The sequence below is a fragment of the Lampris incognitus genome, chromosome 1, assembly GCF_029633865.1.
Source record: "Lampris incognitus isolate fLamInc1 chromosome 1, fLamInc1.hap2, whole genome shotgun sequence".
Taxonomy (NCBI): Eukaryota; Metazoa; Chordata; class Actinopteri; order Lampriformes; family Lampridae; genus Lampris; species Lampris incognitus.
In genome coordinates this window covers 127497336-127511096 of record NC_079211.1, presented here as the reverse complement: position 1 = coordinate 127511096, position 13761 = coordinate 127497336, and the positions used below count along the sequence as shown (strand labels likewise).

Below are 13761 nucleotides of genomic sequence, written 5' to 3'. Positions count from 1 at the left end.
GACCCTAGGAGCATATTGTAGCGAATTCGGGAGACAACGCAACCACAGGAACTGCCGCGGCCGGTATGCGAACCCGTATCGCCCGCACCGCAGGAGACATCGCTAACCGCTCGACTAAAGGGTCTGAGCGGCTAGCCAGCGGCCAGCGTGTCTACTTATCCATGCACGTTAGAATACATTCTCTGAAGTTTTTCTGTTTCCCGGACCTAGAATATCTCTCGCTGCTGTGTCGGCCATTATGGCTGCCCACAGATGGTTGTTTTTTTTTCCTCTCCATTTTTTATTGAAGACATTTTCATGCTTTCAATCACTTGGTACCAAAACTAGCCTAGATCTAATAATAATAATAATAATAATAATAATAATAAACGTTATTTGTATAGCTCCTTTCATACGTAAATGCTGCTCAAAGTGCTTTAAACAGGGGGAACAAAAAAACTCAACAATACAGATAAAAATAATAAAACACAGACCTAGGCAAAAAACATAAAACAAGGCAAGAAATAAAACCACAGTACAATATAAAAAAGAAGAATTAAAAAATATGTAGCCGGGTGGTAAATCTGTTAAATATGTTAAATGATTTTCCACTTAAATTTAGTATAGTTTAACTGTTAATATATGTAATTGTTACACTGTCAAGCCATGTAAAATGTCATTTGATGTATTTAAATTGTGAAGCAGATTGTGAGTGTATTTTTATAGTTTTGGTTGTCATTGCATGTTTTGACCAGTAAGTGGCAGTGGCGGACTTTTATTGTAACTCCGTGCAAGTTATCCAAGTGCATCTTGGGTATTCTTTCTCTTTTTCTTGTGTGGAGCGCCTGAAGATTGCGGTGTGACGGTGCTCTGACTCCGTAGTAAGTAAGGGTAAATATCTTGTGAAATATACCTGTAACATTATTCCAAACAATATTGTATGTCGGTAATTTGACAAGATGGTTTGATTTAGACGCTACTGGAGTTGATGTTCGGTGATTTTGGGCGCGAGCCGTCGACCGCTGTTCGCCATTGCAGGCATGACAAGGTAATGTTGGCGTGAATAAAGCCACACCATGCCATTGTATTTGGGATGTAAAGGTTTTATATGCATTTTAATTCTGTTTAAAGGTAACTGACAGAGTGAGAAGTTGCGCGATCTTCAGGAAGTTCCACATGTCTTTGTTAAACCCTGTTTAACGTACATAGTCCACTGCCGTATTTTGCACCGTATTTTGTATTTATTATTGCCCTTTTTAAAATCTTTTCTGTTAAACTTGCCACATCTGTGAACATTTATGAGCTGTTTGCTCGAAAGACACAGGAATGTATGCACTCAGTAAAACGATCTGCATTCGAAGGTTCAAACAATAAAATTAAACCTACAAGAACCCCGGAAGTAATTGTGTCCTGTGTGGTATCTAATTCCACGGGCTACATAATTTTGGTACCAGGAGTGGGGTGTAGCTAAAACATTTTTTTTTTAAATTGGCAACTGAGTGGCTTATTTTTACTTAAAAAAAAAATACGGCAGTGGTGAAGATTGCTGGTGACGTCCGTTGGTGTTGAGTCTGAAGCCATCCTGCTGTGGAGGTGGTGACCAGCGAGAGACGACGTGAGGGCCTCTAAGAGGTTCTGGTGCTTCCTGTTTCACACGACTCAGCCGTACCAGCGCAGAGGACTCCAGCGCTAACTTCAGCTACAAAGACCAAGATCCAGCAAGGCTCCAAGTTAAAGACTGTCCTTGTAGTATCCTTGAACCAGGTTTTGAACTAAATTTCCTCATTTATACTGGACTGAGTAAAGATTAATATATCATTATGTCTAGTGATTCTGGTGATGAAGGGAGTTCACGTAATGATAACGGCCACACCTCAGGTGGCATAACGGGTGAAGGTGCTACAAAAGAAATGCAGACCACCATGCAAGAGCTCGCCAGACTGCGAGATGAGCTCACCAGGTTAAATGGTGAAGCAAGGGCTCAGCGAGCAAGTGATAACAGTGCACCCACACGTTCATACATCTACGTTCCAAGAGAACGCCAGATCCAAGCATTTAGTGGGGAGTGTGGTACAGACAGGAGATCTGTCGAAGAGTTTATTGAAGAGGTTGAAAGGGTTTTAAAAATGCAGAGAGCTAGTACACACTGAGTTTGACACCACACTGCAGGAGAGGTTTGACTCAAACTGGAGAGAGGCTTTTAATCATCTTCATGCAGTACATGCAACAGACAGACTCTCTTTCGCTAGGGTAGCTGGTAAGGATGTAGTCCATATACCTGCTTCATCTGCTGCTACAGTTATGGCTAGGGGACTCAGGACCGTGAGTGAGGATGGTTCTTTTTTGTTGCTGGAGTCTGTGGGTGTCCCCGTTCCTGGAGGTTTGGTTGTTGTGCCTACTTTGGTTTCATCGGGCAATCACATTTTTCCAGTCCGAGTCATGAACATGTCTGATGAAGGTATCTGGCTAGGGCCACGGACTAGGCTAGGGGTTTTGACTCAGGTAGACTGTGTGAAAAGTGATGAGCTTTGTGAGGTACAGTTCCAGAGAATCTCAGCAGACACTGAACAAGTGAGTATCAGTGAACACCCCGAAACACCGACAGATGTGCAGGAAATTCTCGGCAAGCTCAATTTTTGTGGTAGCCCAGAACAGCAAGCACAGCTGACTTTGTCACTGGAGAAGTACTCTTTTGTGTTTGCAACAGAAGATGAAGATCTAGGCCACACTGACAAAGTACAACATGAGATCCATCTGACAGATGACATACCTGTAACACAGCCATACAGACGAATCCCACCCACACAGTACAGTGAAGTCAGGGAACATATTGGCAAGCTGCTTAAAAAAGGGGTCATTCAAGAAAGCTCTAGTGCTTATGCTTCGCCCATAGTACTAGTGAGAAAGGCAGATGGTAGTCTGAGGCTATGTGTCGATTACAGGAAACTCAACTCAAAGACAAGACGTGATGCATTCCCGCTCCCGAGAATTGATGAGAGTTTTGATGCGCTGAGAGGGGCAAAGTTCTTTTCGACCATAGATCTGGCGAGCGGATACCACCAGGTAGCTATGCATGAGAGAGATCGGACTAAGACTGCATTTACTACACCGTTTGGTCTGTATGAGTACGTGAGAATGCCTTTTGGTGTTTGTAACGGTCCAGCTACATTTCAGAGACTTATGCAAGTTACTATGAATGATCTCATTTTTCAGATACTCCTGGTCTACCTAGATGACATCTTGGTTTTTTCAGAGACATTTGAGCAGCATTTGGAGAGACTTGAGACTGTGTTTAAGAGACTGGCAGAGACGGGCCTTAAGGTGAAGTTGCAGAAGTGTGCTTTTCTACAACAGTCAGTAAAGTTTTTGGGTCATCAGGTGTCAGCAGAAGGTATAGGAACTGACCCCTCCAAGGTCTCTGCTGTTAAGAACTGGAAGGTCCCAACCACTGCCAAAGAGCTGCAGTCGTTCTTGGGTTTCTGTAGTTACTACAGGAGATTCATTCGAGGCTTCTCACAGATTGCCGGGCCACTGCATGACCTTGTCAACAAATGTTCAGGTGTGAAAAAAACAGGGAAAGTAGGTCACCAGTTTTGTAATATGTGGACACCAGAGTGTGACTCTTCCTTTGAGCAGTTAAAGGAAAAACTTACCTCTGCTCCCATTTTGGGTTTTGCCGATTTCACACAACCATTTGTAGTTGAGACAGATGCTAGTCAGCATGGATTAGGCGCTGTATTGTGTCAGCAGCAAGGTGACACCAGACGTGTCCTAGCATATGCTAGCCGCAGACTACGCCAGGCTGAGAAGAATGACCGAAATTATAGTAGCATGAAGTTGGAGTTGCTTGCCTTAAAATGGGCAGTTGCTGAAAAATTCAGGGGTTACTTGCTTGGTTCAAAGTTTGTTGTCCTGACTGATAACAATCCCCTCTGCCACCTCAAGACAGCCAAGTTAGGTGCTATAGAGCAGAGGTGGGTAGCGCAACTGTCTGTTTTTGATTTCGAGGTTAAGTACCGTCCTGGTTGCAGTAATGCCGCCGCAGATGCTCTCTCTAGGCAGGAGTTTGCAGGGGAGCCTGAAACAGACCCTGACTCGGATTTTGACGACTGTATCACTGTGTGTAACCTGATTGAGCGAGGAACAGTTCTGGATCCTGGTCTTGTCTCTAGAGGTCTGGAGTGTTACAAAGTGAGACAGATCCGTGCTGGGGAGTCGAGGTCTGGTGAGACAGGTACTAAACAGGGCAACACCCCCACACTGCCAGGTTATACCAGAGAGGAGCTGGTAGGTTTTCAGGCCGGTGACCCCACCCTAAAAGAGTTTAGGGCATTTTGGGATCGGGGGAGGAGGCCATGTCCCAGAGAGAGAGCAGCCCTGTCTAGTCAAGTGAAAAGATTGTTGAAAGTTTGTTGCGAGTAAGAGAGATCTAACTAAAAGATTGCTGAGAACCAGGGGCGCCGTTAGAGATTCTGGGCCCCATGAAAGAATATATTGGGGGCCCCCATCCCCTCCACCCATGTAAACCGCCCATCAACCTAGAAAACCCAGTTGAATTTGATGTTTGATGAACGATTTCATCGATAGAAGATTACTTGATGCACTGCAAGAAATCCACTGAAGGCTATTTTTTGTAAATTTAATAGAATACAGTAAATACAGTAATCAACAATCCAGTAAAAAAACTAAAAATTCATCAACTTATTAAATTAAATTAAGATTTAAACACAAGGACAAAAAGTACAGTCATACAAAAAGTAAAAATATAAATTCAATGAGGTGGTATTTTTATCTAAATAACAGAAGCGCTACTATTAAAACTATGTGGAGTCCATGGCTGTTGGTTTACCATACAGCTCTTGGCTGCATGGTCTTGGAAATACTAATCCACAGTGTCAAAAGTAAGGAAATACGTTTAGCTTTAGCCTACTTTACATTCTCCGAAATCGTCTATTCCTGGCCTAGTTTATCTCTAGTTTACAATGTAATCAGCAATGGGCAAGGCGTAGGCTATTACAATGTAACAATGCCGGGGCAGTTGTTACAGTAGGCCTATAGCTGTGAAACTAAACTTTATTCTCCCAGCCCATGACTTAAATGTCAAAAGCCAAATGCCGAACCTTCTTGCTAGCAAAATCGTGACTCAAATCCCTGAAGTTAAGTGATAAAGCCAACTTGCTTTCGATTGACAGTATTGCAAGGTTGTTCAAACTCTCCCGGGACATTGTTGATCTCAAATAGCTCTCGATCAGTTTCCGTTTGATAAATACCCTTTCTCCGCTGGCAACGGTAACCGGGAGAGTGCAAAAAATAATAAGAGTAATGCAAACCTCTCCAAAAATGCTCTGGAGTTGCATTTTATAGATTGCAATCAGAAGAGCAAGAGATGTATAGTCAGAGGGGAAAGTGGCAGAAAATATTGTATTAAGATGCCTGATTTCACTCTCAAACCGAGGTGTGAGGTCCTTTGTGTACTTCATTATCAGTGGCTGACACACAGAAGCAATATTACTGTCACTCAACTGCCCAACTTTAAGTATGGCTGCAAATTCTTCGACAATATTTGCTGTGTTTTGGAACCGAGTGTCCAAGTCACTTATTATCTGGTCTATGGCAGTGAAAAACACAGTGTTGCAAAATGTTGTTTCTGGCCTGTCCTCCTGACCTGTTTTTTTCGGAGGTCTCATCATGGAACCTCTTCCTCCACCTCATCTGTGCTGCTGTCACTGTCCTTTGCCTCTTCTTCTGCCTCTGCCTCTTTACCTCTGCTCTCTTCTCTGGCTGCCTTGCTTGAAGAGGGCCCTGGCTCTAGAGTATCCATAAGGTACATCATTCATAATCTGTCCTATAATAGTATTAACATAGTAATACATAAATATATTACACCAGATGGGCTACCTTAAATGTCATCTAGCTAGCTAACAACCTTATTTTAACGTGCCAGTGGTCAATGTTGTTGCAATTACTGGAAGAACTAGATGAACTAAATGTGACTATTAGCTAAAGTTATATTCAATGCGTACTTGCAAGCTAGCTGCCTGCTCACATGGTAATACATCATACATTAAAATATTCAAAATCAGTTTGTATGAGTGTAATGGAACGGTTTCCTTTATTTTTAGAGCCTCCCTGCCACTCGGGGCATATTTCCATTATCTTGAGTCTTTTGCCTTCTAGTGGCATAGTTAAGTACCACAGTTTCAGCTACTTCCTTTTCCTGTGAGAACAAGAAAATGGTGTGACAACACAGCAATATTCATGCTCCATCATTAGCCATCACCTAGTTTCTACCCTTTAAGTGGCAATATCTGTAAGTAAAGCTATTATCCATCATTGTTAGAATCTTTATTTTGAAGTATTTTTTACATATTTGCTAGTTTGTATAATTTTGGTAACATGTATGACAGCACATTTTAATGATGGCATTCAGGCTATACTTTTGTTAGCATGAATACAGTGTTCAATGCTATACCTGATTAGTTACAACTTACATTTTATTCATGCAAAGAAAATTTAAGTTTTATACGTACCTTTGTTTCCTGAAAAATAGAGGATTAGTTATCCTAACTGTAACTCTAGATTGAGTAAGCTATTTTGTATTGTATGCTGATGTATGCTTTTCTGTATGTTTATTTTCAGTTTCACACTTCCTTGTTATTAAATCCCATCCATATACAACACTGGTCTGTTCCTTGGAGGATATGATCCAAGGGAGAGTTTAGCTGGCTGTAAAAACTTAATATAGGACAAGAGTCACATTGGTGCAGCAGTAGAATGAGCCTTAACCCCAAACCCCTACTGCTCACCTCCTTCTCCTTCAACTGGGGGGTGGGTTGAGGGAAGGGTTTCTGTGCATGACGAGGGCAGACGTGATTAAGGAGTGAACAAGCTTGCGAGCATGTTAACGTCATGCTAGTTAGCTAGCCTAGCATACTAGCTGCTGGATATAGGCTACAAATTCACTGAGCTCTAGTTATATATGGAACAAATTTGCACTAATCTCATTTTCGGTGGCAATACATATTTAACTGAAATTACCCTGACACTGCACTGTAAGTTAACTTTACTTGAAGTTAGCTAGATCATCCACGTAGTGATTAAGCCACACAGAATAGCTACGTTGGCTAAGTTAGCTAGCTACATGTTATGGGCACCAAAGGAAGGGGCCCTGAATAAATACCTTTCTTTTGAAAAAACTTTGTGACTACCTGTCGCCCCTTAATGTCACACGCAGCTTTTTCTTCTTTTTTTTGTCTTTCTTTTCTTTTCTGACAACCTGATTTAGGTTTGGACGACATCACTTCGCCTAACATTATTCTACTGAAATCAACTGTTCTAGGCTAGCGCGCTCTGTAAGACTGAACATGCAATGCATAGAGAGAGGGGTGAAATAAGGCCAATCCATCCTGATAATTTTGCCAAAAATGGAGAAACAAAAAACGTTTGTTTCATTTGTAACTTTTTAATACATACAATTATAATTTTAAGTACATTCACTTTCTTATGATAATAATAAAAAAATAACAGTGTACTCTCTGAATGGCCCGTCAGTGCTGGGTCCTTGGAATCATCCTAACCCCCCCCCTTACGGCGCCCCCCTGAGAACAGGTACTGACAGTTATAGTTTGGATCAATGTGATGCATGAAATAATTGTGATGAAAAGGATGAAGTTTTCTCTAAGACTCCCAAGAAGACAAATTCAATAGAATCTAGGACTGGATTGAATATATGTCATTTAGGCCAGACTTTATACGATACAGAACATGTAGTTTACTCATACTGGACACTGGTAAGTTAACAGCTGCAAAACGTCATGAAAAATACACATTTGCAGTTATTTGTTTTTCTGTTTACAATCCCCTATTATTTGGTCTTTTCTCCTTATTCATTGGAAAATTAAATGTCAGACTATAGGCTATTAGTCGTAAGATTGTTTGGAAAAAGGGGGGGAATAATGGAGAGGTACCAGCACATGAAGAAAGTGTTTGTAATGTAAAGATCAATTCTGTATAAAAGAAAACATCAGAAAAGCAAAGAATTTCTGTGCGATTGCTGTGAAACTTGGCATAGTGAGCCAAGCCTCCATTTTAATTATCAGAGCTACTATATACAGATGAACTGGCTGTGGTAGATGCAGTGCCGGGGTTTTATGGATTTGAATCTGGGTGGCACTGGTGTTGATGGTGCTGTTTTTAGATAGCCAATTGGGGCAGAAGGGGCTGGTGTACATCAACAGGTGCTCTTTCACCCCTCCCTTCATCCACACCCCTGGCTACACACATCAGTGAACTGAATCAGACAGTGAGATCAGCCACACGCAGACCTGTCTGGATGACGCTTATCCCTGCTGATGAAAGGTCATGTATAGTAAAACGACTTAGCTGTTTTCCTTCCTTGACTGTATTATCATGCACAGGGGGGTCAATGGGAGGCTTACCTGTCAAAGATGTAATTATGGTTTAAAGTACTGACACCACCACCAGATATGCAAGACAAAAAAAGAGAGTGGGATAGGCTTAACCTATTCAAAATGTCACTGAAGGCCTTAAAGTTACCATGAATTGAAATGCTTATTTTCACTCATTTCACTGCTTTAATGAGCACCTAATTTACATCTATTCAGCAATACTGTATGATCTAGCAAATAACAACAAAAAAATAGTGCTGGGTGATATTGACATAAACAAGTATCACAATATTTTCGACTGAATACCTTGATATCAATAAGTGATGATGTTTGGGGTATAACGATTGCTTTCATAAAACCTTTACACACAAAATTTAAAGAAATTATCATTAGTAATTTGGATAGTTATATTGTGGATAAGTTATAGCACCGTCATGTATAGTCATATGGATAAATTATATTACCATGTTATCATAAAATCCCACAACACGCCTAGTGTCATATCATGACATTGTATTGATGTATTTCCCAGTCATTTTATTTTTGTGTTCATAAAAACGTTTTACTATTTCTGACAACAATAAGAATTATTTAGTAATGTTTGTCCTGAACTTGAGGTCGGAAGCTAACCCTAACCCTAAAAATTATTGGCTATCAATCAAATCAATCTCCCTCTCCTCACAAAATCCAACTTGACCATTCTGTTTCATTAAGATATCCATCAAATCACGGAGGTGTGTTGTGTGCTAAATGCTGTTTCATGGGATCTTTAATACTATGTGATAACGGATAATGTAGAGTGTCCTTTCATTCAGGCTTCATCTCAGGTCCTCCAGTCACACTGACATGGCACCTAAAAAGGTCACTTCCATGTGACCCTGGGTAGAAGGAAAGCAGTCAAATGGGAAAATGAAACAGGGTCACTGTTCTGAGATACTCCATCTTATCCCTTATCTGTCATGGCTCTTCCATTCTAGGTCATGCTTGACATTTCCTCTGTGCATGCAGACAGTAATGTGCCCGAGCAGCTTGTGGAAGCTCAAGGGCAGGTCGTCTGAAAATACAAGAAAAGCTTCTAAGATGAAGCTGAAACAAACTGATTTGCTGTTTTGTATGTGAACATATGAACTTTGATAAAAGCCAAAATAGCATTTAATTGAAGCATTTGGGTTGACCAAAAAACTTCAAACAGGATCCAGCCCTGCCAACTTGAGCTAATTAAGTCTCTACACATTAATTATCCATAAATTATCTGTAATTAGCAGAGAGATTATTAATGAAAAACCCATATTTCTCGCGTGATAATCTTTGAACATACTAGAGTAGCTCCATATTCGAAATATTTTCAGATTTAGAAAAAAAAATTTTTTTTTACCTGACTGACTCACCCCTACCACAACTCCTCCAGGACCACACAGGACACTTTCATATTTCACATTCAATTTTCACATATCAAGAGCGATGTCATTTTCTTGGCATCTTACCCCGAGTCCTCTGGCCTCTGCTGGTTTACAAGGTAACCCTGTTGACAGTGGAGACCTTGGAGAGGAAGTTCAGTAGCTACCTCTGGAGATGGCTGGGTCTGCCGCACAACCTCGGCAGTGCAACACTGTATGGCAGGAGCAACAATCTCCATTTCCCTACCAGTAGCCTCGACAAGGAGTTCAGGGTTTCTCGCACAAGAGAGGCACTGCTCTTTCGGGATTCCAAGAACTCTAGAGTGGCATCAGCAGGCATTAGGTGAGGACAGGCAGGAAGTGGAGGGCCCAGGAAGGCTTGGAGATAGCACAGTCTCAGCTGAGACAGGGCTTTGGTGGGCATGGTGGCAACTGGACGGGCAGGGCTGGGAGCCATCCCACAACCTCGCTATGATAAGGCCCATGGCAAGGACAGACGCCATCCAGTCCTGGAGGAAGTGCGGGCAGGTGTCGAGGAGGAAAGGACCAGCAGAATGGTTGGCATGTGGCAGCAGTGAGCATGGACAAGGTGGGAGGGTGCGCTGGAGAGGAAGATATCCTGGGCAGATATCTGGCAGGCAGAACTGCAGTGGATCAAGTTCATTGTACAAGCTGTTTATGATGTTCTGCCTAGCTCAGCAAATCTCCATCTCTGGGGCAAGATTGAGTCTCCATCATGTCCTCCGTGTCCTGGAAAATTTTCACGCAAGCACATCCTCAGCAGCTGCCATGCAGCCCTGGGAGAGGGCTGATACCGCTGGCGATATGACCAGGTGCTGAGGACAGTCGCAGAGGCCATCTCCAAAGCTGTGGCCAACAACAAGCAAGCCTGCGGACAGAGGAACATTGCCTTTGTCAGGGCTGGTGAGCAGCCTCAGTCACAGCCCAGATCAGCAGCCGGTCTCCTCACCTACGCCAGACTGGGAGCTGTGAGTCGACTTGGGGGGCAGCTCAGGTTCCTGGACCACATTATGACAAATTCATTGAGGCAAGACATAGTGCTATCATCAGCCTCTTCAAAGCTGGTACTCCTTATAGAGCTGACAGTTCTCTCTGGGAGGACCGAATGGAAGAGGCAAATAAGCGGAAGCGGTCCAAGTACCAAGAGCTGGTGGATCAGTGCTGGAGGAGAGCCTGGAAGGCACGTTGTGAGGCCATTGAAGTGGGGTATAGAGGCTTTGCTGGCCGCTCACTGTGCAAGGTCTACACTCTACTTGGCATCACTGGGGCTGCAAAAAGGAAAGCCATCAAGTCTACCATGGAGGCTGCAGAGAGGGCCTCCAGATAGATGGCTTTGGATCAGAAGGATTGATCTGTGGGCGAATGCTGCTAGGACACAAGCCAGGGCCTGATCAACCCTGACTGGGTCGCCTGAGCAAGGGTGTATGATGTTGAAAGACACGAAACACCCGAGGGCCTCAGGAAACATCACCGATGATGTGTCCCAGTTTATCCTAGGATGTATCTTCGAATCATTCCATTTCATACAATTGTGTATCCACCTGTCAATCATGTGACAACTTGGCTAAACTGTCGCTTTATTTACAAAGTGGTGGCTTACTATTATCATATAAATCCATTCAAACGATCATAGCTCCCCAACTGTTCTGCCAACCTGAGACTGGCAAAACCTCGGCAATGTATTCCTGCCCCTGCACTCAATTGTTTATTTCTTCTTCTGCTTTAGTAGCATTCTTGCTTTGGATCTGGACACTGTTAAATGGTCAATTCTCTCCAATGCATTCATGGTGATTTTAATCCCTGGCAACTGTTGCTACCACAGAACAGACTATCAATCATAGTCTATTATTCCACCAAATGTTTGAGGACAGTGTTGTTGAGCCGGCTGGCATCTGACTGTTTTAACATGGCCGGTCTTGCAGTTCCTCCTTTGTACTGTTGTGGTGTCAATAATAACAGGAAAAGTGTGTGTCTGTCTGTCAAGCAAACTCAATCTGGCCACTCGGGGGAATTGGTTATGAAGACTCAATGGGGAGTGGGACTCACCATACAGAAACTCAATCTCGCCTTTTTTTTCCGCTCTGATCCAACAGGCCAACTGATGTCACACCTGTGTGTCACCACTGTGTGGGTGGCTGCCTCTCAATGCAGTCTGTCAGCCTGCTCTGTCTCCTCACCGGGGTTTAATTAGTGTCCCCTTATGCATCTGAGGACCAGCAGCTCTGCACCAGGTGTATGCATGTAATTACTCATACACACTCTGTTTTTGTGTGTCCAGTACTTCAAACACACACACACACACAGCAAGCATTAAGGAGAACATGGCATGGTGAAACACTCAGGCAATTTCACTGTTTGATGTGGACTTGAACAGTTTAGGAGGTGTGTGTGTGTGTGTATGCGCGCGCGCGTGTGTGTGCACGTGCATATATGTCCTTGTACTTCTATCTTCATGAGGACCAATTTGAGTGTTTAACCATCATAGTGAGAACATATTTACAAAGTGAGGACATTTTGGCAGGTCTTCACTTGTTTAACAGTATTTTAGGGTTAGGACATGGGTTGAGGGTTAGATTTAGGATTAGGTTAAGGTTAGGGTAAGGGTTAAGATTAGACATATAGCTCTGATGGTTAAGGTTAGCGTCAAGGGCTAGGGAATGAATGTAGTCAATGAGAGGTCCTCACAAATCTACGTAGTATACAAATGGTGTGTGTGTGTGTGTGTGTGTGTGTGTGTGTGTGTGATTAAAACATAATCTGCCCTTGTTTATTTGGAAATTTAGTAAGTGAGAAAAGGGGTGTCAGTGTCCACGTAATAGTCTTTCCAAGTGCGGCTTGTTCAACTCCCACCAGAGCCAACCACTAGGTCCGAGACGACATCTATCACATTGTCTCTGTTGATCAGATGCTTTGTTTGATGTGACATGCAGCAATCAGCATTCATTACATCCATTACCCTGAGACGTGTAACAGCACACTATCCACCATCATCGCAGTCATTATGTTTGAAAAGGGGAAGTAAGGGAAAAGGAGAGGGAGAGGAAAATTGAGGAAAGAAAATCACAGAAAGGTGAATCATTTCATCTGGATCAAACGTTTAGTGGGAGAAATGTTTCATCACACATCCAAATGACTCCGTCACTCTCAACTGACTGCAGGTATGCCCCAACCTTGTAACAGCACACTCTGGCAAAGAAGATGGCACAACACAGAAGAGCTAACGCGTCAGGCCAGGACTCTGCAGTCTACACCCATCTACAGGCCAGTGGCCACTCTTTCAAGGATGAGGATGTGCACATCCTTGATAGGGAGGAACGCTGGTTTGACGGGGAGTCAGAGGCCATCTATGTGAAGAGGGAATGACCATCCTCGGACCGGGGGGCTAAGAATATGTCTGTCCCCATCTTACAATACTGTGATTGCAACTATTCCCCAATCTTCTGTGAACAGTACACATGGCCATTGAAACTCTAGTTAATGGTTACACCTATTTGCATATGAAATAAACCGTTGGTTTTGGTCATTGTACAACTGTGCTATTTGTAAAGTTTATGAGGTTGGAGGATACCTGCAGTCAGTTGAGATTAATGAAGTCACTTGGATGAGTGATGAAACATTTGCATCACTAAATGTTGTGTCCAGATGAACTGATTCACCTTTCTGTGATTTCCTTACCTAGATTATTGAGCATGCCTAAAGACATGAGGAAAGAAAAGTTGTGCAGTTCTCTGCTAAGCCAACCTCATGAAAATGTTTTATCTGACCAAAGCAAACATTTTTTTTTGCTGATACCATCATAAAACAAAATTTTAACTGATTTAATTCAGATTTTTTTCCATTTTAAAATTTTAAACTACTACTACTACTGTCATGTCATGTCATCATGTAATCAACTCGATTATGTCATCCTTAACCTGCAAGGAGCTGAAAGGAAGTGTTGTGGCTCAATGACAAAG

General features: G+C 42.6%; 1 long non-coding RNA gene across 1 annotated transcript; it reads left to right on the top strand.

Moving 5' to 3' along the window:
- The first annotated feature begins 3007 nt into the window (after positions 1-3007).
- On the top strand, positions 3008-12032 carry LOC130122591 (uncharacterized). The gene is made up of 3 exons (XR_008811244.1): positions 3008-3042; positions 3193-3300; positions 11899-12032. It is a non-coding gene; the product is annotated as an uncharacterized LOC130122591 (long non-coding RNA).
- Positions 12033-13761: the final 1729 nt, after the last annotated feature.